The sequence below is a fragment of the Limulus polyphemus genome, unplaced genomic scaffold (assembly GCF_000517525.1).
Source record: "Limulus polyphemus unplaced genomic scaffold, Limulus_polyphemus-2.1.2 Scaffold827, whole genome shotgun sequence".
NCBI lineage: Eukaryota > Metazoa > Arthropoda > Merostomata > Xiphosura > Limulidae > Limulus > Limulus polyphemus.
Genome location: NW_013666437.1, coordinates 206386 through 232336, shown reverse-complemented (window position 1 = coordinate 232336; position 25951 = coordinate 206386). Strand labels below are relative to the sequence as shown.

The 25951-nt window shown below is 34.5% G+C and overlaps 1 protein-coding gene and 1 long non-coding RNA gene across 2 annotated transcripts in view; one reads left to right on the top strand and one right to left on the bottom strand.

The window, feature by feature from the left end:
* Window positions 1-3538: 3538 nt before the first annotated feature.
* LOC111086078 overlaps window positions 3539-25951 on the bottom strand; it is a 48625-nt gene continuing 26212 nt past the window's right edge. Inside the window, exon 3 of the long non-coding RNA XR_002610837.1 lies at window positions 3539-4408. This is a non-coding gene — a long non-coding RNA (uncharacterized LOC111086078). The remainder of the gene's footprint in view (window positions 4409-25951) is intronic.
* LOC106460744 (bone morphogenetic protein 2-like) overlaps window positions 4588-25951 on the top strand; it is a 30656-nt gene continuing 9292 nt past the window's right edge. The window contains exon 1 of the mRNA XM_013920479.2: window positions 4588-5764. The gene's annotated coding sequence lies outside the window, so the exon portion shown is untranslated. The remainder of the gene's footprint in view (window positions 5765-25951) is intronic.

Sequence of the window (25951 nt, the reverse complement as noted above, 5' to 3'; positions counted from 1 at the left end):
ATAGCTCAGAATAACACTTACATTGAAACGAATAGTATTAAGATTTCCAGAAAAAGCATAAAAATTAAACGGTTGGCAGAAATACTTAATAATATTTCAGTAGAGAAGTGCGAGCACAATGAAATTTTTAATTTAGGAAAATAAATGAAACTTTTTAACTACGTTATATATGCATTTTTAAGTGATTACGATATATATATATATATATATATACTGTTATCTTTTTGAATTAGAATATTTTTTAAGCTTTCTGTGTTTTAAGAATTAACTAGTTGTCAAATGAATTGATAGATAGATAGACGGACAGATAGATAGTAATATACATAGACAAACAATGACAGAAAATAAATTGAAAGAACGCCAGTGGACGGACATATAGACAGATAGATTTGTTTGTTAGTTGTTAAGCACAAACAAGCTTCTTATGCTGTGGCCACCGCATGGATCGAATCCATAATTTTCGTGTTATAAAGCCTCGAGCTTACTGCTGAGCCACCGGGTGGGAAGGGGAGGGGGCTCAAACGGATAGATAGATAGATTCATTTAAGAGAACGAAACGTTTCAACAACCGGGAGATCGATTCCATAACAGTTTCCCATGACACCACGTTACGAAACACGACTTAAGTGGAACACCTGCTTCGTGCAAACGCCCCATCATGAAAACTAAAACCAAAACAACAAATCTCTTTTCTCATCGTGGCTCTTATTGAATCTTTTGGAAGAGCTTGAGAAGAAAGCTGAGTTTTTCTACGGCACTGCCCAGCTGGGGTCAATTACAAGAGCTTTCTGCTGCTGCTGCTGTTAGCCAATTAACGAATAGTAAACAGCAATTCACTGTGTCCTTGATGGGCAGCTATGGTTTCTTAGAAATAATACTTGATGTGGTAATACTCAGAAAAATCTGCCTAACCTACTGAAGAGCATTCATATCCATAACATATGCGCGACGATTTTCGATTAAATCGTAAGTAACTCGGCAAGTTCAATCCCATAGAATGATGGGATCTGACTGTAATAGATTTGTTGATCTACAACAATTGTGAAGAGTTTTTTAACATTTTACATGTGAATATATATATATATATGACCTTCAGTTTCCTTATTAACATAAGTACTGTTGTCATATGAACATGCTTCTCTGTTTTCTCTCTCATCAGAACACATGTTGCTATTGTCGTTGTTCTTCTTCATGAATAAAGTTCTTACCCTGGTTTACTGTACATGATCCCTTCTCTAACAGTTGTGTTTCTATATTGAATCCTTTGTAGTGTAGCCTCGAATTGTGATACTTTGGATAAAAACAAAGAAAGCAAGAAAAACATAAACACGAATAACAAATACACGAATCTGATAGTTTTGTGCACCAAATTGGAGTTCTCCAATAAATTAATCTTTACCTTTCATCCTCATCGCTACTTGTTTTTCAACGAATATTTAAAAAAAATCATTAAAATGGAAACTTTCAATCTTCAGCTTCAAAAGGCGCCTCTTACTTATGTAAGTTCATTATTGCTAAGGTCTTGTCGATTCTAATTAATTATGCGACAGTCCTTCACAGGGTTACAATACTTCCCAAATGTATATTAGTTACGAAAGGGAAGTTTATGATTTATTTATTTTGTTTGTGAGAGGAAGAGGAGTGAAGACGAGTTAGATTTATCACGAAGTTCAAATAGTTGGAGTATTTACACAAGAACATTTACGTTTTGAATATGAAGTATACGTAATAATGTATATTCTTCTTTTGTTTTCTTTTGTGAATATTAACACTGATTTAGCTATGAAGATATAGTCTAAAGTGGACTTTTTTTAAGTGGAGAGGTTATTTTTACTTGCTGCTTAGTTAAATATTAAAATTGGTTTGCAGCTCCATCTAGAGGCAGGCAACTGTAGTTGAAACGTAATATCATAAGGAGTTGCATCTAGAAGCTCGCAGATGTAAATGGGACATAATTTCGTTGGAAGTTGTGCCTATCAGTAAATAAGTAATATTGGAACGTAATCTCGTTGGATGTTGTACCTAAAAGTTCGAAGATGTAACTGGTACATAATTTCGTTAGGAGTTGAGTCCAAATAATATTAATAACTTCCATTCAGAATAAGATACGTACTTAGAGAAAAACCCAAAATCACCCTGGACATTAATATAGTAAATTAAATATAATTTTCTGACGTTTCTTCTCGTAAAGATCAGAATGCATTGTTTCATCATTTGGATACCCTCGCAGCAACCCATCAAAACTGGAACATAATCTCGTTATGAGTTGTATCTTGGAGAGAGCGATTGTAGTTGAAACGTATAATCTCTTTAGCAGCTGTTGGTTCTAAACGACATATCAAGTATAAGTATTTGACATAACAGAAACGTTAGTAGGCAAACCGATAGGCAGAAAAAGCACACAAAAGGGACCATTTGCTTAACTTTTCACAGTGTATCTTCTTCTCTGTAACGACTTTAATCCCACATAATTTGGGATCGGCCGGTAATTTTGCAAGCCAAGGATATTCACACGAGGATGGCCTACCCAGACGCCATCCCTAAAGGACGAGCACGATTGACGACGAGGATTCGAATTTGCAATTCGCAGATTGCTGGTCAAGCGCCTCAACTACCACGCCATGCTAGGCCTAGCTCTTCATAGTATATAGTTAGAAAAAATTATAGATTACAGGTACGGATGGTATATACAAAATAAAACAAGAAAAACTAGAAGAAAATGGAGTGATTTAATGATAGGCATGTAAACTAAGAAAACTCAGTTGTTTACTTTATGGGTGGAGCAAAAGAATCGATAAACAAACTTAACACTTAGAATTAAAAATCTAAATCTATAAAATTATTACTTCCTAACCAACCAGTAGTATTGGCAGGCTTTTGGTTATAATGGAGTGCTCCTGCCTGTTTCTGAAGTGAGACGACAATTCGGCTTTTATACTGAGGCTTCCTTCAGAAACAGGCAGAAGCACTCTATTATAGCCAGAACTATGTCTACACCGTCTAAACTACAACTTAAAACAAACCCTGTAAAATTCATATTTTCAATTGATTAAATTGACCACCAAATTGTGTCTTCTTATCATTATTCTTGAAATAGTTTATTGGAAATAAATCAGATAGATTAAAAGCCATGACTCTGTAAAAAAAAAGTGAAAATGAGAAGATATGTTGTAACTCAATATTACTCCTTGAACTATCGCCATTACCCGATAGATGGGGCTATCGTAGATCTGGCAACACAGTGTTCGTAGAACTCGGTCATTAGTAGTCACCAATGCCTACCAAGTCTCAACGAATATTATATGAAACATTCAGAGATTTGGTTTCCAAAGAACCAATATCACATGAACAAATAGGCCTAGCTTATGCTATAATTGAATTAATAGTGAGATGCACAGATACTTACCCAAGTAATTAACAAATATTACATTAAACAATCAGACATTCACTGTAGAAACAGTCAATGTGTAAAACTGAAAAAAAAAAAAAGACTTAGTGAGATATACGCATAACCATTACGATAGTATTTCTCCTTCAATATAGTAAATCACTTATAATTATTAAGGATACGGTGCACCCTACCTTTTAGACTATAGCTATTTATCCCAAACCATGTGAAGCAATGAAATGAACTTTTGGGATGCTACAAACTTTATAACTTTTAGTTGGTTTGATAAAAAAAAAATAATGTCATTTTCTATCTGAACTTTTAGCAATTCTTTCTACTCATGCTAGAAATACATACAGGGTGTCCAGAAATTATGTTAATGGGGCGTTTGCACGTGATTCGGAGACATTAGGAAACAAATGTTAATAATGTTTTATTAACACAATTTCCAACTTCCCTGTATTTACTGAAATTTCGCACGAGAGCTACAAAACAGTTTTGGGGAGAATCTCAGCTTCGATTTCTCAGGAAATATCAATAATTTTCTACTGACTAATGCTACTTAAAACCTATTTCAACATTTCCATAAACATGACTTTTAAAGAGAAACTAAAATGCCCTTAAATTTTTTTCCTGCTCATGTGGCAAGCAAATAAGAAGAAGAAAAAAGAAAAGGAACACGTGTATCAAAAATCTATATGGAATAGATTATATACATAAGTTAATGTCTCATGAATTGCCCTGCTTCGACAATTACCAGACCACAGCTTACCACGTGTGAGTTCTCGTGTTTACTTAGTGATCTACTCTAAAGAGCTTATGACTACATTCACACTGACATCACAAGTACCGATGGAAGGGGTGTGAAAGGCACAGCTGCTTCAAAAATGGACTTGAAGTACTTGTATCATCCTCATCTTACTGGTCGACCCGTGACGCCAGGCTGTCTCGCTCCGACGACTGAAATCTCTCTGAAAACTGTTCTGGGAGCTCGGGGTTTCTCTTTTGTTCAGCGGTGATCTGTACAGAGGAACACAAACAGGTTAGGTTTTCATGACTTTCGTTTATTGTTTATTTGAGGGAGGTAACTAATGTTTTGTATTTGTTTGTCTCTCCTCTAACTGTTTGTTCATTTTATACCTCCTATTCTTCTAAAACTATCTTCACATGTTTACTAAGGCCTTCTCTTTCCCACTTTAGACATTTACAAGAGGAAAGTTTAAAGGCTCTGGTAAACGAACACATTCTGAATGATGTAAAAGTTGTACAGAAGTTAGGAGGTTCAAAAACAAGTACACGGAAAACCAGAGTATGGATAGTTATTATGTATTTCTAGTTAACTAACCAATCATGCGCACTACGATATTTCTCAACAACGTAGGTGCATGCGCAGTACGTCAAGAAAGGGATTGGCCAGAATCAACTGGAAAGTAGCTTGCCTGTTCTAGAGAAAAGACGGTGATATACAATACTTCAATCCACGCGTCTGACACACTCCAAAGTTCGCATATTCCGAGAACAGTTCGACGCTGGTTTTCCTGCTGTTACTATTAGTTAATGCTGGTTCGTTGTTGAAACGGTCTTTTGAGTGGCAACGTCCAGGCAAGAAACTAGTGGTGATCGACATCCCGCTGATCTGTCGCCTGTAAACGAGGACACTCACATTCCGTAAGTTCGGTTTGCCCAGTGTTCGTGATCTCGCAGAGACACCTCACGGGACATACTTGTCATATTCATAAAATAAAGTTTGGGGAATTATTATAGACCAGAAACGACTTTCCACTGACATGTCATAATGGATACATCCTCAAAATATCTCAAATTCTGAGAACAAGCTACAATTTGCTGAAATCCAAGTGGAATCGCGTACGCGAGTTTGCTGAATAATCGTTTGCTCGCGACCCTCAAGCAAGCTACAAGCTTGTGTACTAAAATACCTGGCTGAAGAAGATGTCTGCTAGCCTCAAGTAACCGTGGAATTCTCTGTTTCGCCTGACCAGGTGTGAAGGGGAGGTATCCGAAGAAGAAAAAAAAAGGTAATTTCAACGCTCTAACGTCGAGTTGCTAGCGCACCTGCGTTTCGGAGTGGCCGTACGCACGTCTTAAGTTTAGAGAAGCAAGTGTTCTCTGGTTGATGTGCGCGTCACAAGTGCTTGGACGGTTCTGATGTTTAGGTTGCTGGTTACAGTGATTTATGAAGTTGAAAAACGTCTGTGTACCTCACTTATGTGCCGGTGACAGAAGCTTTTGTGTGATATTAACTGTTAGTCGAAGTTCACTTGGATAGTACGCTTACCCCTCATGAGGCCACTAAAGGGCCAAGCTCAATTGTCGTACCACTGACCGAAGCGCCGGACCTGGAAGGACGTTGATCACGTGAGTAACAGGTTATTTTAAGCGTTCTTTTTTTTTAGTTTGTTTTAAGCAACTGGCCACTTGTTACTGATATGATTTAAAGGCAACACTTCTAAACTACTATAACCCAATATGAAATCTGCCAATTAACACTTTGTTTTATATATCCTCATTAATGCATTTAACTTCTTAAAATTAAATTAATTAAACAGTTTCTACCCAGACGGTTGTCAGTGTTAAGACGAATGCTACCCATACGGTTATTAAGTTAAGCAGGTTAACCCTGACGGTTGCTAACAAAACTAAATGTTGAAATATACACTTATTCTGTGTAATATAATGGTGGTTGAGATCACGTGAACAATGAAACAAATGTCTAACCTGAGGAAACGTAATTTTACACAATCACTCTCAATGTTTGCTCATTTTAAGTCAATCTTAATTCACTGATGAAGAGTTAGATCATGGAAATGGCGAAAATTGTCTATTGAACGTTTCGGAAAGGTCTTGTAAGTGCTGTGTATTACACTTAAAAGAGAGAAATTCGCCTCGTGACCTAATAAGCGCAAAATCACAATTGAACAGCATCTTTAACTCACTTCATTTCCACATTTTAAAACTACAAGATGGAGCAGAAGTTAAGGTCGTCAACTAAATACGTTTATCAACTTTTTTTCTGCATATTACTCCATTCTAGAAACCATGAATATATGCACCCACTAACTCACCGCTGCTAGTAATAAGGCCCAGATTTTATTAACCAAACGATATTCAGGCAAAACATGGTGAATTTCAGCTAATGTACAAAAATTTACCCTTTTGTTTAATGTTGACAGAGGCAGACGAAAATTTGCTTATTGGTGAGCTTCTCCAGTTTCTTTAGTTGTGGATGAGCACATGTCAGAAACGACAAGCGTCAGATAACAGGCCTTTATGGAAGACTGTAGATTCCTTTTTTAGCTCACCATGTTGCAGTGAAAATCAATAAGAACAAAAAACACTGTCACTAGGCAGAACCGAACGAATATTCATTGTGATTCGAACGTGTTTGTTTCATAGAGACAGCAAAACTGTGAACTGTTCGCTTTTAAAGGTTAAAGCACTTTTTCATCGACCTACTTTAATAATGGACCAATGGATAGAAAGGACACACGTGTTTAATGTGTTATAAATGTACTCGCTATAGCAAGCCTGACGATTTTATGATCAGCCCTGAGGGAAGCACGAGTTTTCTCGCGATTCAAGTGAGGCTTGTTTCGATAGGGCAGTTTTTATGCGGGCTTAACAAAACTGACGTTATAAGAGCTCAAAAATACGTTTCCAATTATTTTTATTCAGGTAGAAATTTATTATTAATTCATACTTATTGATTCATATCGAGCCTGGAAACCGAAGCCAGATGAAAGGCTTCTCAATATAGCAGTTATAACACACCATTAACGACAAACAAATTAAAAACAGTTCGAAACGAAATATCGTAACTATGATACTCAAAGTCTAATAGTCTTGTTGCTAAGTCAGTAGGGATACTAGGACTTAAGCAAATCAGCTCAACAAATGGTTTAATTCTGAGACAAGTGATTCATAAAAATTAACTTGTGGGTTGCTGTGTATAGAACATTATGTCATAATTAATATACGTCGTACTTAAAGCAGGAATTAGCTCGAAAGGAAAGTTTAGTAAATTTTCTTCGAAATTTTGAGTTATTGACAAGGATTTGTGATTCGAAATGCGCCTACTTTTTACGACACGATAACAAAGACGAACGTGTGATTCCTGGAAAAGCAAAAGGCCGATATTCCCTTCCTCCAAATGAACGCGAACTACCACATAGGTAGTACGACACCATGATGGTAATACCCCTCAAAAAGTAAACGTACAAAAACAGGAAATTGCGTTTTTTTTTTCATTTGAATTTGGTAAAGGATGTGTCTAGTGATAAACAACATGACAAGTTCGAAGTGAGTTTGAAGCCAAAAGGAATTTTATAGGAACATTCTTAGGGTAAATGAACAATTGAATGTGGCGTTCAATAGCAGTTATCATATCTTTAATGTTAATTGATTGTTTTGTCTCCTATCAGCGTACAACGAAAAGTGTACTCATAATTGTGTATTATAACGCATTTTGGGGCATAGAAAAACTTTATATTTTACCTCCAAAAGTTTTATTTAAACGTAGAAGAGTCTTATCTGTTAACTCCAAACGTTTCGTTTTAACTCAATACAATTTTATCTGTTAGTTCTAGAAGTTTTCTGGAAACAATACATTTGAAATGAAAATTGTTCTACTGAGATTTTGAAACTAGAAACATGTTTTTTTGGCGAGATTATATCAACCTCCTGATACATTCATAGACACGCTTTTTTTATTTTATCATTTTTTTTCCATGAAGTCTTAGACACAGAAGACCTTCAGAACCTGCATTTCACGCTTCATGTCTTTTCATGAAATATATATGTCGTAGCACTTTTCTAACCAACCAACTCAAATGCCCTTTATTTATGTAAATAATGTCGGCGAAACATTTTTGGATGTTTGTTTGTTTGTTGTCAAGCGCAAAGCTACACAATAAGCTAATTGTGCTGTGCCCTCCACGGGTATCGAAACATGATTTTTATAGTCATAACTCCAGAGACTTACCGCTGAGCTATTAGGTGGGGGATTTAGGGAAGCAAAAAAAAAAACTATTCTTGAATAGCAATAATTGTGTCATGTTCTGAACAGTCAATATTCGAAGTTTTTTGTGCTGTTTGAGCAATTTCTTCAGTAAAAAGAAAATAAAGATTAAATTGGTATTATTCCACTACATACATGTATTGGATATATTATGTTCTCTTTTTATACATTTTTATTGTGAAAAACTTTTGTTTTCAACAAAACTTCAATGTACCACTTTGACTCCGATATAACAAAGCCATTATAATGATGCCTTCTGAAACAGAATCTATCTAAAACGTATATCCCCGTATGAGCAAACTGCTTCGTGGACGAGGCCTGTTATTGAACGGGTGACCCAAGTTGCATTTGAACTTGTTCTAGTCGACATGACGAACATTATAAATTTATAGCTCAGGTTTACATAAATATATATATATATATATATAACCGTTTAACGCGTTATGTATTGCGTGACTTTTATATAGTGACCTCACCTCTTCAGCGTAGTATTGTTTTATCTGGACATTTTTATAATATATTCTATTTATTATTTAACAGCTTAATTAAAGTATTAATAATGAAATACAAAATTGTGGTCTTATTTAATTCCTGCCACTAGCGCCACCTAGTGAGTTTTATTCAATTTTAATTGTTCTCTCTTTAAGCGTAACTGAATTCATTACACGTAGGGAACACAGTTAATAATGTTTAACAAGGTCATCGATAACATTTTAGGTTATACAGCTTGCACAGTTGAGTATGCTTCAAGAGGGCTTGGATTCGAGCGGTATTTTAGATGTTTGAAGCAGGTGCGTGACCGAGATTTGTTGTCACCTACGTAGACTTAACTGTACAGAGTTCGGAAAGCCACTTGAGCTGTTGGGCTGGTTTCTTCTGTCACTTTGCTCTCGTGGCATTATGATGTCTTGAGATGTATATGTAGTTCTGTGAATAGCCTCCAGGTGGCACTGTGTCTTTTTAATCTATAAGCCATGTACTAATTATCTTAAAATTTTAAAAGCAACATGTTTGTCTATTAACAAGTTCCTGTCGCTTTCAATTCCAAATCTCGGATTTTTTCATTCCGATTGAATATTATTATAAATACATTGCGGTTTGGTCAGGTGACTTAGTCAGTTGATGAATATGTGCGTATGTAGAGCTCGTCTGTAAATTCACAAGTAAATACATCAAGACGAACAAACGCTCTCCTCTGTAATGATCTCTGACAGCTCAAATCCAAGGCGCTTGTGATATTTGGAAAGGACATTGGCACGTTTCATCTGATATATCTATATATATATTTATTTATTCACTTTATCTGCAGTAAAAGCAGACTTACTCTATTAAGCGACTTCCTGAAACAGTCTATATATAAACAACATTATATGTATGTGATTGTTGCTGTGTCCTCTTCTGATGAGAGACTCTGTGAAGTAATGATAAAGGGGCATTTCGATTGGCATGTTTTAAAAAAATCTCCATATTGTCAAAATAACTATGTCGTAGTTAGTAGAGAAGTTTACCTTTTTATTCTGTTCTACGTTATATCCGCTAAAATGTGGATTTTTAAACTTATTATGGTATATTAATACATGTACGCAATATTATTTCAAGATCGAGGTTCTTCACTGTTGCAGAATTTTCAAGAATCGAGCAGTTGAGCTATTTTGATAAAAAGAAATAAAACACTAGACAGACATGTTTTATCGGGTATCCATTTTAATTTTTATATCACACTAGGTGCTACTTTCTTTCAAAGGAAACTTAATTAACACCTTGGATTGTTAAGGAGATATCTTTCAACTATTTATTTCTGTCAATTTTATTGTGAGATAGAAGTAGTTGAAAGGTCTCTTCTTTAAAGTCCAATATATATATAAATGAAGTTTCCTTTGAAAGAAAGCGGCACCTAGCGTGATATAAAGATTAAAATGGATGCTCGATAAAACTTGTATGAATATGTGTAGTAAGGTATCCAAACTTGTGAACATGTTGAAACTATTTTAGGGCTAAAGAAAAAATATGAATGAAAAAATGTACACTAAATTACAACTGCTGTATTTTCAATCGACATAGAATGAGGCTAATAAGCCACCTTACGAGTAATCATTAGTAAACGATTTGATCTGAAGCCTAATCTATTTTGAAAACAGCTTATTCACAATAATATTAATAAATGAACGAAGAAACGAAAGAGGTTTGTTGATATAAAAAAAATCAACCACCAATTCGTTGAAAGGAGAGTAACACGTGTGTTGAAAATGTGCTGAAAGAAGTGTGTTTTTCTTCATAGAAAACCACATCGGGCTGTATCCTATGTCCACCGAGGGGAATCGAACTCCCAATTTTAGCGTTGTTAAGATCGCTGTCCCACCGGAGAACTGCCGAAAGAAAAAATGAAACATAACATTTATATGAAAGGTGTGCCCAAGGAAGAGTAGAACATAACACTTGCACCACAATTACAATCAAGCAGTAGAAATTAAGTCACAGTGAATTAACAAACCAGATGTCAGTAAAAAGTGAAAATCAGATCGCCAGTCGTGAGTAAATTGTTAAGTGAAACACTGTAACAAGTAAGGGAATTATTTTGTTGTGTTGGGTAAAAATGTCTGGATAATTTATAAAGAAATGCCTTTGTGGTTTACTGTTTTTATAGGTTTGTACCACTTCAATTATTTGTTAACGATTCTTCACAACACTTTGTGACTGAGCTCGTAAAACTCGCTTTATTACTGTTTGTACAATACGGAATGCCTGTTATTATTATCTTTTTAAAGGAAAATTCAGTTTACTGCAGACGTCTAGAAACGGTCTATCTAACACGTGTAGCGTGTTTTGCTTGCCAGTCACATGACAAGAAGTTCTGAATGTAGTAACGCGTAGATGTTGCTATTGTTTGTTTTTCCACAGCTAATTTAGTCCATCAAGAAGAATAAACGACTGAGAAAAGACATTTTTCGCTTTGATATGTTAGATTCAAGCTAGAAGAATAGTTTGAACTCAATGAAAGACAAGGAAAGGCTTGTAACGAGTTTCGTTCCTCTTCGTAGAAGGCAGCCGACCACGTGACCAGATACTGGCCCTGATAGTGGGGCTTGCCTCTCCGTGATGGCATGTGGAGGCTGAGCCTGGGCTCACGGTACCTTGCCGTGCCTCATTAAGTAACACCATCTCCATGGTCACTGTAAGTTGGCCTTACTCGTTTTTGCAGGTTTGGTGATTTGCAGTTTGAAAAGGCTGTCACGAAAATGCCGGTAACTCAGCGGAATGCGGGCTACAACACACAGAACGAACCTACAGAGAAGGAGGAACATGAGACAAGGGCTCATGTGACGTACCATTTAGGAAAGCTAAGGCCTAGCACACTAAACACTCCTTTGGTGACAGTGTAAGTCTTTCTGCTTCAATGACGGCTAGATTAAAGCAGTTAATTCACGCGTCTGTTCGATATTACCTTAACACTCGAATAAATCGAGTTGGAGGGCCTTGAGTGACGGCTTTCTTTGAGCTTGAATGACAAAATGGACGATATTTTGTAAACGGCTTAATAAACTGCAATTTAATTGTTTCTCCTGTAATCTACAACTACTATGAAAATACGTCAACAGTGACAACCAAATTACCATGACAACTGAAGTGACCCTACCTTCTATGACAACGTTTATTCAGCGGAAGAGAAACACTCCCCAGGGCCTAAAAAGACGAATCCTTTTGGGTGATTTAATAAAACTAGCAACTTTTTTGGACCCTTTCCATCGCTTGAAATTTATGATTTTGCTGCGTAACAATATCCAAGTAAGGGGCATGAATTGAGAAAAGTGACGTTGCATTCCGGTACACAAAGACTCTGTACACTGGACAAAAAGTTAGGTTTATACTTCAACCTGAACTTAAATCTAATGACCAAGAATATTTTTTTGACAACAATGCAGACTTAAAGGCCATTTATTAACTATTTTATAACCATCAAGTTACCGATTCGTTTTTATTCCGTTTACTGCCCGAGGAGTCCACATGCTTTATCATGTTTGTTTGTTTGAAGTTAAGCACAAAGCTACGCAATGGGCTATCTGTTATCTGCCCACCACGGGTATCGAAACCCGGTTTCTAGCGTTGTAAGTCCGCAGACATATCGCTGTGCCGCTGGGAGGCTACTGTATCATGTTTCATAATTTTATGTTTTTCTACTTGTTACAGCACTCATTGTAAAGAACTGACAAAAAAGGTGAAGCAATTAATTTTCTACTAATAATACATTGAACCATCCACAAGTAATTATTGGGATTAATTACAATATTGATGGTATTTTGGTTTGTATATCTTTTTATATGACTCGTATTAGTACGAATACTGTAACCGACAAAGTCGCACAAGCAATTTCGTGTATAAATAGTTTAGAAACGTGTGTTTAAAAAGCGATGACTCAGCGGTAAAAATCAGGGTTCCAAGATTCAGTGCAGAGAGTCCATTGAGTAGCTTTGTGCTTAACAACAAACAAACAAATCGATGGATCCCTGTCGATAATTCTAGCGTTAGTATCACTTGGTTACTCAACATACTAAAGGAAATTATTTACCTCTCACTGTACCTCCATGATTTAATATTTTGCTTCTTTTTACATTTAGCTATTGTCTGTTTATGTTCATAATTCTAAGTAAGAAAGACAACAATTAACTTTTTTTTTACTTCATTCTGTCTTTGATATTAGCTGTTAGAAATTTTCCATAAATAGTTTTTTTATTTTACTTTTTACTCATTTTGTTTTGCTACTTAAGTATGCGCATATCAATAAGTTAAGTACAAAAGGCGTCAGTGTCTTTTGTTTGAGGTTTAAGAAATTCGAAATGTCTAAAGTCAATATACATAAAACATGTCTAGAAAACACGACATGAGTGAACTCTCAACATTATTTCACAGCTTACATGTATATTAAGTGTTTCGAAAACATTATTTCAGGGAATATTCAGTATTTTGAGCATGTGGTACATACACACGTTTGCTGTTTGTTGAATTTCGCGCATAGCTACATGAAGGCTACCTGCGTTATCTGTCCCTAATTTTGAAAAGGGAAAGCAGATAGTCAATACCATCCACCGCAAACTCGAGGGCTACTTTGATTGAATAGTGGGTTTTGACCGCCACTTTTATAACTCACTTATGGCCCAAAGTACGGAGCACGATATATTTTAAGGCGGTAACAAACGCGAACCACAGAACCTCGAATCCAAAGCCCAGCATTCTAACCAACAGGCCGCACCCAGCCCCATTTTTGCTTCTTTTTAAAGTAATATTCAAATTATGATAGCTGTAAAAAATACCGAGTGAAACTAATCGAACAAAATGACATTTATAAACGTCAAAAATCAATTACTGGATATTCCACGATAGCACAAGTCAAGAAACATGGACCTATAAAAAAACAACAGTTAGTTCATTATTTACATATTCAACATAATTATATCGCATGTTTTTTAGAAAGCTTAATAACTTTTAATGACATTGACCTAAGTTTCATCATCTTAAGTGTCTCTTTGTGTCAACTCTTCTCTACAACGACTCTCTCTATGTGCTACACTCTCGTAGCAGAGAAACAGAGCACTGCTTTTGAGGGTATAAGATCGCGTCATCTCTTGTATTACACTCAACTATACAACGTTATGTTCCTAGATCGACACGTTTGTTCTTATGTTTCGCATTAACTTATTTCAACGCAGTTTATTATGTAAGTTTAAGTGCCAAATATATCGGGGATTTTCAAAGTAAGAGTTTCTGAATATATGCAACTCAATTGTAAAACTAATTCATATCAGCATTGTGTTATTAAACACACTTTGCCAAAATACTTGCTTAAGTAAATCGATTTTTCATAGTGGATGAACATTACACCTGAAAAGAAAAACCTGATGTACATCAGCGTTATGAGATTTTATCTACGATAAATGTTCAGAGAAAAATAGTCATTTCCTTTCCATATGAGTCGATTATTATGGCCAACAAATGATCGTGTTAATATATCAATATCTGTCCGATGGTAGTTACAACATCTTTATAGTTCAATGATAGGTAGCGTGCTACACAATTATCTATATAGTTCAATGATAGGTAGCGTGCTACACAATTATCCATATAGTTCAATGATAGGTAGCGTGCTACACAATTATCTATATAGTTCAATGATAGGTAGCGTGCTACACAATTATCTATATAGTTCAATGATAGGTAGCATGCTACACAATTATCTATATAGTTCAATGATATGTAGCATGCTACACAATTATCTATATAGTTCAATGATAGGTAGCGTGCTACACAATTAGCTATATAGTTCAATGATAGGTAGCGTGCTACACAATTATCTATATAGTTCAATGATAGGTAGCATGCTACACAATTATCTATATAGTTCAATGATAGGTAGCGTGCTACACAATTATCTATATAGTTCAATGATAGGTAGCATGCTACACAATTACGAAATGGCCATGCCTAGTGATATTTTGAACAATGTGGTGTAACCAAGTTTTTAAGAAAAGAGGACGAAAAGGCTCTGTCCATACACCAACGGTTAAAAATGTGCACGTAATGATTTCGTCACTTAGGTATAGGTCCGCACAAAAGTAGTCTGCATGGACAACACTACCAGACAACCGAGGTTCTTAAATCAACTGGATTCATAACATCACACCTGTATTTTATTGAGCTAAGTGATTGACTCATGGAACGTGGAGGAAATGCACTTGTCTAAAAACGGAGAGTGTGTGTGATGAGAAATGATGTTCGGTTGCCTAGATTTTCATCGCCATTTGTACACGTTTGTTGTCTTTGCCTGATATGTTTGTTCTACAGAAAATAAAATTCCGCTTCTTTCTGAACACATCTCGTATTTATGTCATAAACTTTATGTATTTGTGGCAGTAAAATACTCTATAAAAGTATTTTTATTTCTCTTCTTTTTGCGTTCATAACTCAACTTAATTCGGAAGCTAGGCACTTAAAAAAAGAAATTCGTTTTAGTGGTTATGACAGTATCTGCTGCACAGCGTGACTTTCCAAAGGACCTGCATTTTCACATATTTAGTAGTATGCCATTCATTCACATACCATGTGTTATTACTTTTTTTACACAGGTTTGTTTCTCTGTTTATTTGTTGTTAAGCTCAAAGCTACATATGAGATATCTGTGCTGTGCCCACCGCTGGTATCGAAACCCGGGTTTTAGAGTTATAAGACTTCAGGCTTACCGCTGAGCCACTGGAGGGCTTTCCACAGGTACATAAAATATATGAAACAAGTGATAATGGCATCGATGTACATCTGTCAATTTTATTACAAAGCAAGGTATTGCCGCTGTGCTGCTAAATTCCATCCTGTCTAAATCCTATCCTTTTGACGTAATGCGCATGAATGTGACGTAAATAAAAGAATAACGTAGATGTACCACAATTCTAATGAAGCGTGTAATATTTTCTTTTATTACTTATGGTAGACTGATCAAGCTTATTGGTTAAGTAATTGCTACCACGTTGTCTTTAAGATTAGAAAGAACAGGAATAGAATTTGGACAAGGGATAGAATTGGGCGGCACATCACCTGTAATTCTTTGTAACAGTTATCTTACCTTTTCAATCGTCACGTGTGGTTCATATCGTGTTTATAAAACTTTGACCCAATTGTTTTTGTTTTTACGGTTCTTTTTCAAGTATTTTTCGTTGTCGTGTTTGTTGTTTTTGTAATGCTTGAGATAATTTTGAAATCATAAAACCTGTTGGAGATGTTTCTCATTTTGGTGTTGTTGTAAAGAACCCGGATATCAAGCTATAGAAAGTTGCATATTTCTATGTGAAAAGTCAGTATGGCACTATAATACATTGTGTGTTTCTTAGTGAGAAAAGTTAGAAAAATAGAACATATCTTTATGTGGCAAATTACTATGAGATTACAAAAACTGTTCGTTCCTATGCAAAGAATCAGTATGTAACTGTAAATCATCTTTCCTATTTTGTAAGTCGTACAAAACTAACTATAAAGTTCTATTTGTTTCAATACAAAGGACTAGTATGAAAATATGAAGCACTGCTTGTTTCTATACGTTATTTAAACCAATAAAGCAGTGTTTGTTTCTGATTGTTATTTAAACCAGTATGAAACTATAAAGGACTAATTGTTTCTGCATGTTATTTAAACCAGTATGAAACAATGAAGCAGTGTTTGTTTCTGTATGTTATACTATAAAGCACTGCTTGTTTCTGCATGTTATTTAAACCAGTATGAAACAATTAAGCAGTGTTTGTTTCTGTATGTTATACTATAAAGCACTGCTTGTGTCTGCATGTTATTTAAACCAGTATGAAACAACAAAGTAGTGTTTGGCTCTGTATGTTATATAAGCCAGTATTAAACTATAAAGCACTGCTTGTTTCTATATGTTATATAAACTAGTACAAAACTATAAAACACTGCTTTTTTTATATATTATGTAAACCAGAAGGAAACTACAAAGCACAGCCTGTTTTTGCATATTAAATCATTGTGAAACTATAAAGCCCTTCCTGTTTCTTTATATTAAACCAGAATGAAACTATAAAGTCCTGCCTGTTTCTGTATAGTGAACAAGAATGAAGCTATTAAAGCCCTGTATAGTAAGCCAGAATAAAGCTATGAAGCCCTGTCTATTTCTGTATAGTAAACCAGTATGAAACTGTAAAGCTCCGCCCGTTTCTATGTGATAAACCAGTATGAAAATATTATGTGCTAATATTGTTTTTTTATTATATTTTTTATGAATAACTACTTCTAAGCTACCAGAATAGTGGCCACTTTATTTTAAAGAACTGGTTTGGAACCGTAAGATATTTCTCAGCTTTTGAAAACCCCGTATGATATCATAGGAACCTGACTCTTTTCTTGTTTATAATATAAAACATATCAGTTGGAGTATGTTAGATGCTGGTACATGAAAAAATATTTGAAACTATGTGTTAAAATATGTATTAAAAATGAAAACAAGCTACGTATTTTCCTACAGATCTACAACTGTAAAAATAAAGAATTGAAGCTATATATTTTTCTACAGACTTACAACTGTAAAAATAAAGATTTGAAGCTATATATTTTTCTACAGACTTACAACTGTAAAAATAAAGATTTGAAGATATATATTTTTCTACAGATCTACAGAATTAATTTCAAAAGAATTTGGATTCAGAATAACATGCACTGAAGAACATACATCAAACTCTAAGCCTACATACGGTTAATGCTGTGAATACCGTACTAGATCAATTCTAGTGAGGAATTAGTCTAAACATATTGCTTTATGGACAGCAAACGCATATTGAGAGCTCTGGTTGAATGTATTGTTTTATCAGGAAGCATGACAAGCATTTTTTTGTTGCATTTCCCTGAAACGGTCCCTCAGGAGCCTTAGACTTATATCGCAGGGGGAATCCCACTTTTTGTTCACATTCCTACTTTCAAATTGTCTTTTGTCTAACATAATGGGCTGTATTAGAACAAACGATCTAAGCTTTATCGTATAATTGTTCTTGTTGTTTTTCTTCTTTTTGCTTAAATACACGTTTGTAATTATTTGTGGAGTAAAATATACAGAGAATATAATTAAGGGTAACCAGTTCTTTAGCCAAACAAATAACGGCATCATAAAATGTAAACAACCCCACCCGAGGTTATGTCTGCGGATGTGGAACCTCTGCTTTGTAATTGTGTCGTTTAACGAAATGATTCCGCGAGAGGAAATGACGTTGATTCCAGGAAAACTTTTTCTCGAACGCCATCTACACGAAAAGAGGAAAGTAATGTCAATTACCACTGAAAACATTGCCTTCTGAGATTAATGTGATTTAAAAATATGTCTGCGCAATCTTTTCATCGAAACAGGTATTTTGTTTTTTTCGTATAAGAATCGGCCCATGAAATGTACGTAATTGGTGTGGAAATATTTTCATGATCTCGTTGTCTCCTCAAGATAATCGAACGTAAATGCATTTTGAAAATGTGATTGATTTGAAGTTTTAATGTCAGATATTACTAAACATTGTTGTTATGACTTTAAAGGTTCTGTTCTTCAGCCCCGATGCTTAAAACGAGACACTTCCTGTGTAATTCTTTCCGAGACTTTATGTGTATTATATAGATCAAGATATCAAAAACATGAAGAGATCTAATTGGTGCAATTGTTAAGACAGTATATCCCAACTGTTTTGCCAGCTTTACCACTAGCCACATTAGCACTGGAGAGGACGATTTAATTTCTGTGAAGAAGTTTCATGTATCCTCTTTCAGTATCCTTTTTTGTTTTTTGAAGCATCGACTATCGGTTATGATCTATTCATTCTTTGAATCTACTTTCACAAACAATTAAAATAAAAAACATTAAACGCTCTTCCCAAATTTTACGTACGCCTCTGATCGCTAATTATTCTTTGTCAAAGGCCGCCAAATCGTAATGAACACAAAACCTTGAGGGGGGGGGGGGTATTGGTGGCACGAGCAACCTTGTTTGACAACTGAGACAAAATGCCATTTCGGGATGGAAAAGCAATTTTAACAGTAGCTTTCACTGCTAAATTAGGGACGGCTAGCGCAAATAGCCCAAGTGTATCTTTGCGCGTCATTTATAACAAACCAAACCAAACTAATAATAGTTAGCTTATTATATATTCAACCATTGAGTAGAAGCAAAATCTCTGTTCTTAAACTATTTTCAAACCACTTGTAATAAAAAAGTGATGTGGGTTAGAAATCAGTTTTTTGGGGATAGCTGTGGCCCACAGACTGCTTATTTGGGACCAGGGCTGTACACCAATCAGTTTCTCTTGAAAACTTCTTTCATACAAATATTCAAGTGTTAGCAATGAAACATTGTTGAGTTGGTAAAATTATATTTCAAATTTAACAATATTAGAAAGTCAATTTTCAAAGAATATTTTACTAAGTATTTCAATCTGCTGGTTTATCAAAGTTCAAAGAACCCCATATTTCATTAAAAGGTATTGAATGAAGAAAGTAATAAATTAGGCAGAGTTTTAGTCACTGCTTGAGTTTACTCTTACTATAAATATGTTATGTTAGTATTAGTATATCTTACAATTAATATAGTTAACTTTTGCTCTTGTTAAGAAAGAGAAAAACACATTTATTTGTGTAAATAAGCGTTAATAGTGTTTACGTTAACTCTCTTCTGACTTAAGACTAAATAAAGTATAACAGGCATTATTGGTGGTAGAAGATATCTCTCATACAGTATTCTGTGGGTGGCCGTAACCAAATGAATGGTCTTTGGGTTGATCAACCCACATAGCAACACACGACGATGGGTGTTAATGAAAGACATCGCTATGATGACAATACTGCCCTTGTAAACGTTTGGATCATGTTAGATCACTGTTTATAAACAGACGAGGCAACCTGTGATAGCGGCAACGTTTTATACAAAAGGTCAGTCGTATTGATTAACTGTTTATAAAAAAAATGCGGGCTTAATAAGTAACATCATTCGAGAGATGGTTAGTTAGCTTCGACGTATCAGTTACATGTAACCGAGTTGATGAATTAAATCCATAACTGATGTTATTAGTATAAAGGTTTTATATAAGTGAAATACGTCATTTCATTGCTGTTTTCTTATTGCCACTTACAAAGCTGTCTTAAAACGGTCTTTTCATAAGTTTGATATAGAATGTTATGGATATTCAGAATTGTGATTCGAATTATTGCTTAAGATCATGTTTTGAATTCTCGCAGTTCTTACTTCGCTTTTCAGTTGAAGACTTGAGCACCATTCGACGATTGGCCGAACAATCAGTCCGCCATCTATTTGTGAATCAATTACAGCGGTTTATTAACACTGAAATATCAAAGCCCTAAACCAACAGCAACTGTTACATGTGCAATTTAAATCACAGTATTGATGTTTTTTTGTTTGAGATCTTTGACTTACAGTTTTGAACTTATGACTTATGGCTGACAGACACAGTTCGGAAGCTGAGATACAAGTATTGTTACCTTGAAATAGTCTTTTATTGACATCATCTAAATGAATATTCTATAAAAAAATAATAAATTAATAAAGAAGTTAGTACAGAAATGACCTTTTCATTACTGTTTTGTTGAAGTGAAATAACAAAAAAAAAAGAGTAAAGTGTATAAACGTCGAATGAATTTTTGAGAATATTTTCTGGTTCATTTATTTAGTCTGTGTGTTCTAATGTTTAACCTTAATGAATATTTAGAAACATCTCTTAACGATTTGAGACAATATAGAAGTATATATGCAGGGTGTCTGGAAATTATATTATCAACTTTATTAACATTCTTTCATGAATGCATAGAAGCTTTTGGTTTTGTTGTTGTCATAGTATTCCATGTTTGATGTGAAGTACCTTCGTTAGTCCAATTGAATTATAGTAGCCGTGTAGTAGAGGTTCAAGGCAATAATACACACTTTTGTTAACAAAATTTCCGGACACCCTTTAGAACTTATTGATGGTTTTACTTGTGCAGTTATGCTGAAAAGCTGAATTAAAAGGCATTATAATGGTACTCGTCTTGTACCAGCTGTGGTGGTTTATTTATTCTGGAAATACCTTGTGATCTATAAGAACTGGAGCTGAGATTTTTAAGATTTTATTTAGCAACAACTTGGTGCATTTTAGTAATTATGTGTATGTGATACAGCTTCACAGTAAAACTGATTATAATTTGAAACACTTCACGCTGTACTGGTTCAATTCGGTGTATAACAAGTAAATTTCCAACTATACTTTGTATGTTGTAAGCTTTTAACTGCGACGGATTTTGCTCAATAACAGAACTCATCAGACCGGATGGATTAGAACATACAAAGTATGTTTATATAAGTCGTTTATGAGACATATTAGGGTGTAGAACACCTTAGCTAGCGAAGCATGGCATTACACACTCCTCGTACTGAAAACCCGTAATGGACCAGTTAAGGATGATGTGATTACTATCAGTCTTATTGTGATGTATCAAACACATTATATGGCGCTTTCCCAATAACTAAGGCATTCTAATATTTGATACTTTGTTGAGTTAAGATCAAGTTCCACTCTTAACTAAAATGTTGCGCGGTGCCAGTTAAGGCATTATTCACCTTAATATATATGTACTTGGTACATTGTTGATGTGAGATCAACTTCCACTCTTTATTAACCTTACTTTAATTGACTGTTACAGAATAATCAATGGACATGAAAGGCGTTATCACGTTTTGATACGTTCAAATAACCACTGACTAGAGGATAAAAGTTGTAATATCTGATCTAAGTGTATTAACTATTAATGTAACAGGCAGGAACAGATTCCTAAAATAGAGCCAACTGTTTCACTACTGATGTACTTGGCATATCGAAATTCGTAACTGAAAACATTCCAAATAAGTGTGTTAGAAATGTAGAAGTGTGTAGAAGGTACAAAATTCCGCGAATTAAAGTTTTTGAGGATATTATAAGGCTCTAAAACTGTAAAGAAAAAATAAGCCGATAAAAATTATGTTGAATTAATTAAGTGATACAATGTGTCGAAAGAAGATGTTTTATTCACATCAAGAGAACCTCAGACTAAAGAAGTTTGGGGAACACTGCTCTAGAGCTATACAAATATCATCTTTAGGAATGTTTTCCATCATCACTACAATTATATGAAGTAATGAGAACTACTCTATTCAGTTTCAAAATGACGACCTTATATGGAGCAGGTGAACAATCCAGTTTTGATTGTTTTGTGCCATTATACTGTGACTATAGTGTTATGATGTGGGTTGCAATCTCTTCACTGGGCAATGGACCTACCCGTTCAAGTGTTTTCACATGTATAAATCCCAAAGGATGTCAAGAGATCTTAAAAACATTACAGGGATGGTGGTCTAGCTTGTTTGTTTTTTATCAGGAGACCAATGTTTTTTTCAGAAGGATAATGCCTCTTTCCATCAAAACAATCACGCGTAAGTTAAAATTGCAAAAACAATGTCTTGGAATGACCCATCCATAATCCAAAACTTAACCCTATAGAAACTCTTTGGGGCGATCTGGAGGAGTATGGTTTCAAAGATTATACCACAGCCCCCTCGCCACTGTTATCATGGAATAGCCGAGTATTTGAAACAAATGTTGCACTAAACATCTTTCGTAGCCTGCCATGTTTCATATGATACCAGTAAGACACTTGCCATCAACCTCCCTTCCTCTCATGACAACATGGCCAAATTATTTTAGCGGGGAAGTATAAATGTAGCATTTTTTAAAGTTTATATATATATATATAACAAACACACATTGTTTCAACGTGTTATATAATTTTTCAAAAAATATTGGACAAAAGTTTCCTGGGCTTGAGAAACATTTTGCCATGTTATTGTCATAAAATGTGGTATAATAGGTTCAAACCATAAATCTCAAATATCAAAATTATCGCTAAATGCTTGATGTTCGTCTATAATTCATCTCATTTAAATATTCATGTGCAAATTTTGATTTTTTTGTGCTCGTTTTTATTTTGTATATAAAACTACAATGAGTTGTTACTTGAATTTCCCATTTGATTAAGCATCCATAGGTCAAAGAAAAAAAAATCTTCTCATTGCTCAGTTTTTGCGCAAAAAGTCCCAGTGTTCAGATAAGATGCTTATCCTCATTGTGAATTCAACTGTTTTATACTCATATCAAATCGAAAACTTTAAACATTATCTCTTGCCTGACCAGACTCGAGCTTACAGAAGTCTGAGTGTTTGTACCTTACAGTAATAATTGAACTAGCCGTGTATAAACTACAAGCTAATTAGCATGACAGTCACTACTGGCTTGGCTGTATAAATTATCAGGGGGGAGTTCCCGAAAAACTTATATTTTAACTTAACCATTATATGATAGCTTTTATTCTAACATCCCGTGCCACTGAACTTAAAGGAGCTCCCCGCTAAGATGAAGTGAATAAAGAACAGCATCGATTAACGATCATTTATATGCCTACTCTCTTAGTGAGTTTTTTATTATTTTTTTAAACAGAGTACTCCCCAATTAAAACATATTTTTTGTGACTGTAAACACAAAACAAGCTGTTGCTAGAGATATGAGTTTATATATATCATCAGAAATTAATTGCTTCATTGTTAAGTTTTGAAAGCTTCTTGAAAAGAATCATTGTAATCGAAATAATATGAAGTCTGATTTTGAAGTTTTTTGTGTCAGTATCTTTAATACTGGGTTGTTGTTTTTTTCAAGTTTAATTGTAAACTTCTTTTAGAGTCAATTTCATTAAAAATTGCATTGTATGGCTTGTTTGTTGTTAAGTGTTTAGCTACACAATGGGCTATTTGTGCTCTGCCCACCGTGGGTATCAAGACCCTAGTTTTAGCATTATAAGCCCCCAGTCTCACCAATGAACTGCCGGGGGGGGGGGGCTGTAGTGTATGAATAATACCACTTTATAATCAATAAGAAAACTTCATTGCACATAAAATAACCACGTTTTGTTGCACACTGGTTCTTCGAAAATATATCATTTTAGATTTAATTTTTTCTAACAATTTCTTACTAAAATGTTAACTATAAATGTTCCATGCTAGCTGCTTAAAGTAACTATAAACAGCTTACAGAGAATGTAAATAAAAATTCTGCTATATATATTTTTAAGGTTATATAACATCTGTCCCGCAATGGGTTAGCTGTAACTTTACAGACTTACTAAACGCACCTTTTTATTAAAAATTTTATGATAATATATTAATATTACTAATAGAATATAAAAAAAAATTAACTGGTTTCAAGTACGAAAAAGACTTGTTATTAATTAGCGTGTTATTTGACTGATGCTTGATGCAAATAATTTAATTATTAGTAATTATTCACTAATTTGAAATGAACCACAGGGTATTGGTTGTATATAATCGTAAACTGTTGTTTTTACTCTTTCAGTTTTAGCTGATAGATTGATAAACTTATTTCTAATTAACAAGGTGGACAGGTTTGAACTTCTAATGTCTTAAAAACTTGCACCAACTTGACCAGGCAGTCAGTAGAGGGCACTTTGCAAAGAATTTATTTCAGTTTTGATATGATCACCATATGAACATCCTCCCAGTGGCACCGCAGTAAATCTGCGGACTTAAAACGCTAGAAACCGGGTTTCGATACCTGTGGCGGGCAGAGCAAACATAGCCCATTGTGTAGCTTTGTGCTTAACTTAAAACAAACCATATGGGCAAGTCTATTCAGAAGTTACCGCCAAGTTTATATTTCTTGATCTTTTGCACTGCTCGATGAAGAATGAATTTTATAGGATTTAAAGAAAAACATATTTATCAAAATTCATATTGTTTTCATTTGTGAGGTGCACCTTTAATATTTGTCTCTGTTTTCAGGCATGATGTCTTAAATGTTGTTCACTCTACGTAAATATGACAAGAAAAACAAAAAATAAATGATAAATATAGTTAATTCTTGTCCACGTTGAATCGGCAAAAATCAATATAAAGATATCGAGAAATGTTAATATATATAGTTCTACACTTATATTTATTTCTTTAATAGTTATTTTCTGTTTGTTTATTTGTTTCACATTATCTAATGATCTCTAAAAACAGAATAAAAAAGACGAAAACCTTTCTATTTAAATATCAAAGCAAACAAATTCTGTTTAGATTGTGATCGGTCCCTCGAGGCGCATTTGAACCTTGTAGCAAAATATACAAGCATGCTTCGAGATAGTATCGTTGAATTTGGCAAAACGCCAAGTTGTTCTCAATTTCAACATCGAAATGATGCTTATCTTCATTTAGGGCTACGTGTAAGTATATACAATCAGGTCTGATCAGTAATGATGAATTGTAATTATTCCTAGGTAGGTGACAGCACTGTTGAAAAGTAGTGAAGAATGTGAACTCGTTTTACTGCGTCAAGTAATATAAAAAGTGGTAAATTTCAAATGCATGCCAAAAGATATGCAACATTTTTTTTTTAAAGATATTTGCATGCAGGCATATCAACGCCTTACTCTAAACCGTTCGTTTAATCTTTTTTCGTTTGAGAGAACGTAGCTTGAGACGCGGCTAAAATGGCGAAATACTAATCCTTCTTCCTGAATATTTTATAGTTTTTAATTTACATTAGAATCTATAAATTATATTTCAGTGTATCCATTAGCATAGTATATCAATTATTTAGGAAAAGCTAAATAACTATTCGAGAAAAAGTAAATATTTTTCATTATATGAGTAGGACTAAGTATTTTTTAATTCTCTTAAATCTCTTTTTAATTATTTATCTTACCTATGTTACATTACGTTCACGAACAGACTTGTAAACACATTGAATGCATTTCGGGTTTTAATTTTTTCCTACGCCTTTATTATATATATATAAAGGCCATAATCGTGTACTATAACAATCGTTCAATCTACACACACACACACACACACACACATATATATATATATATATATATATCGTTTGTCTTTAAATCTGCCACACAATCTGTCCCCATGCTTTGTATCAGAATGATTT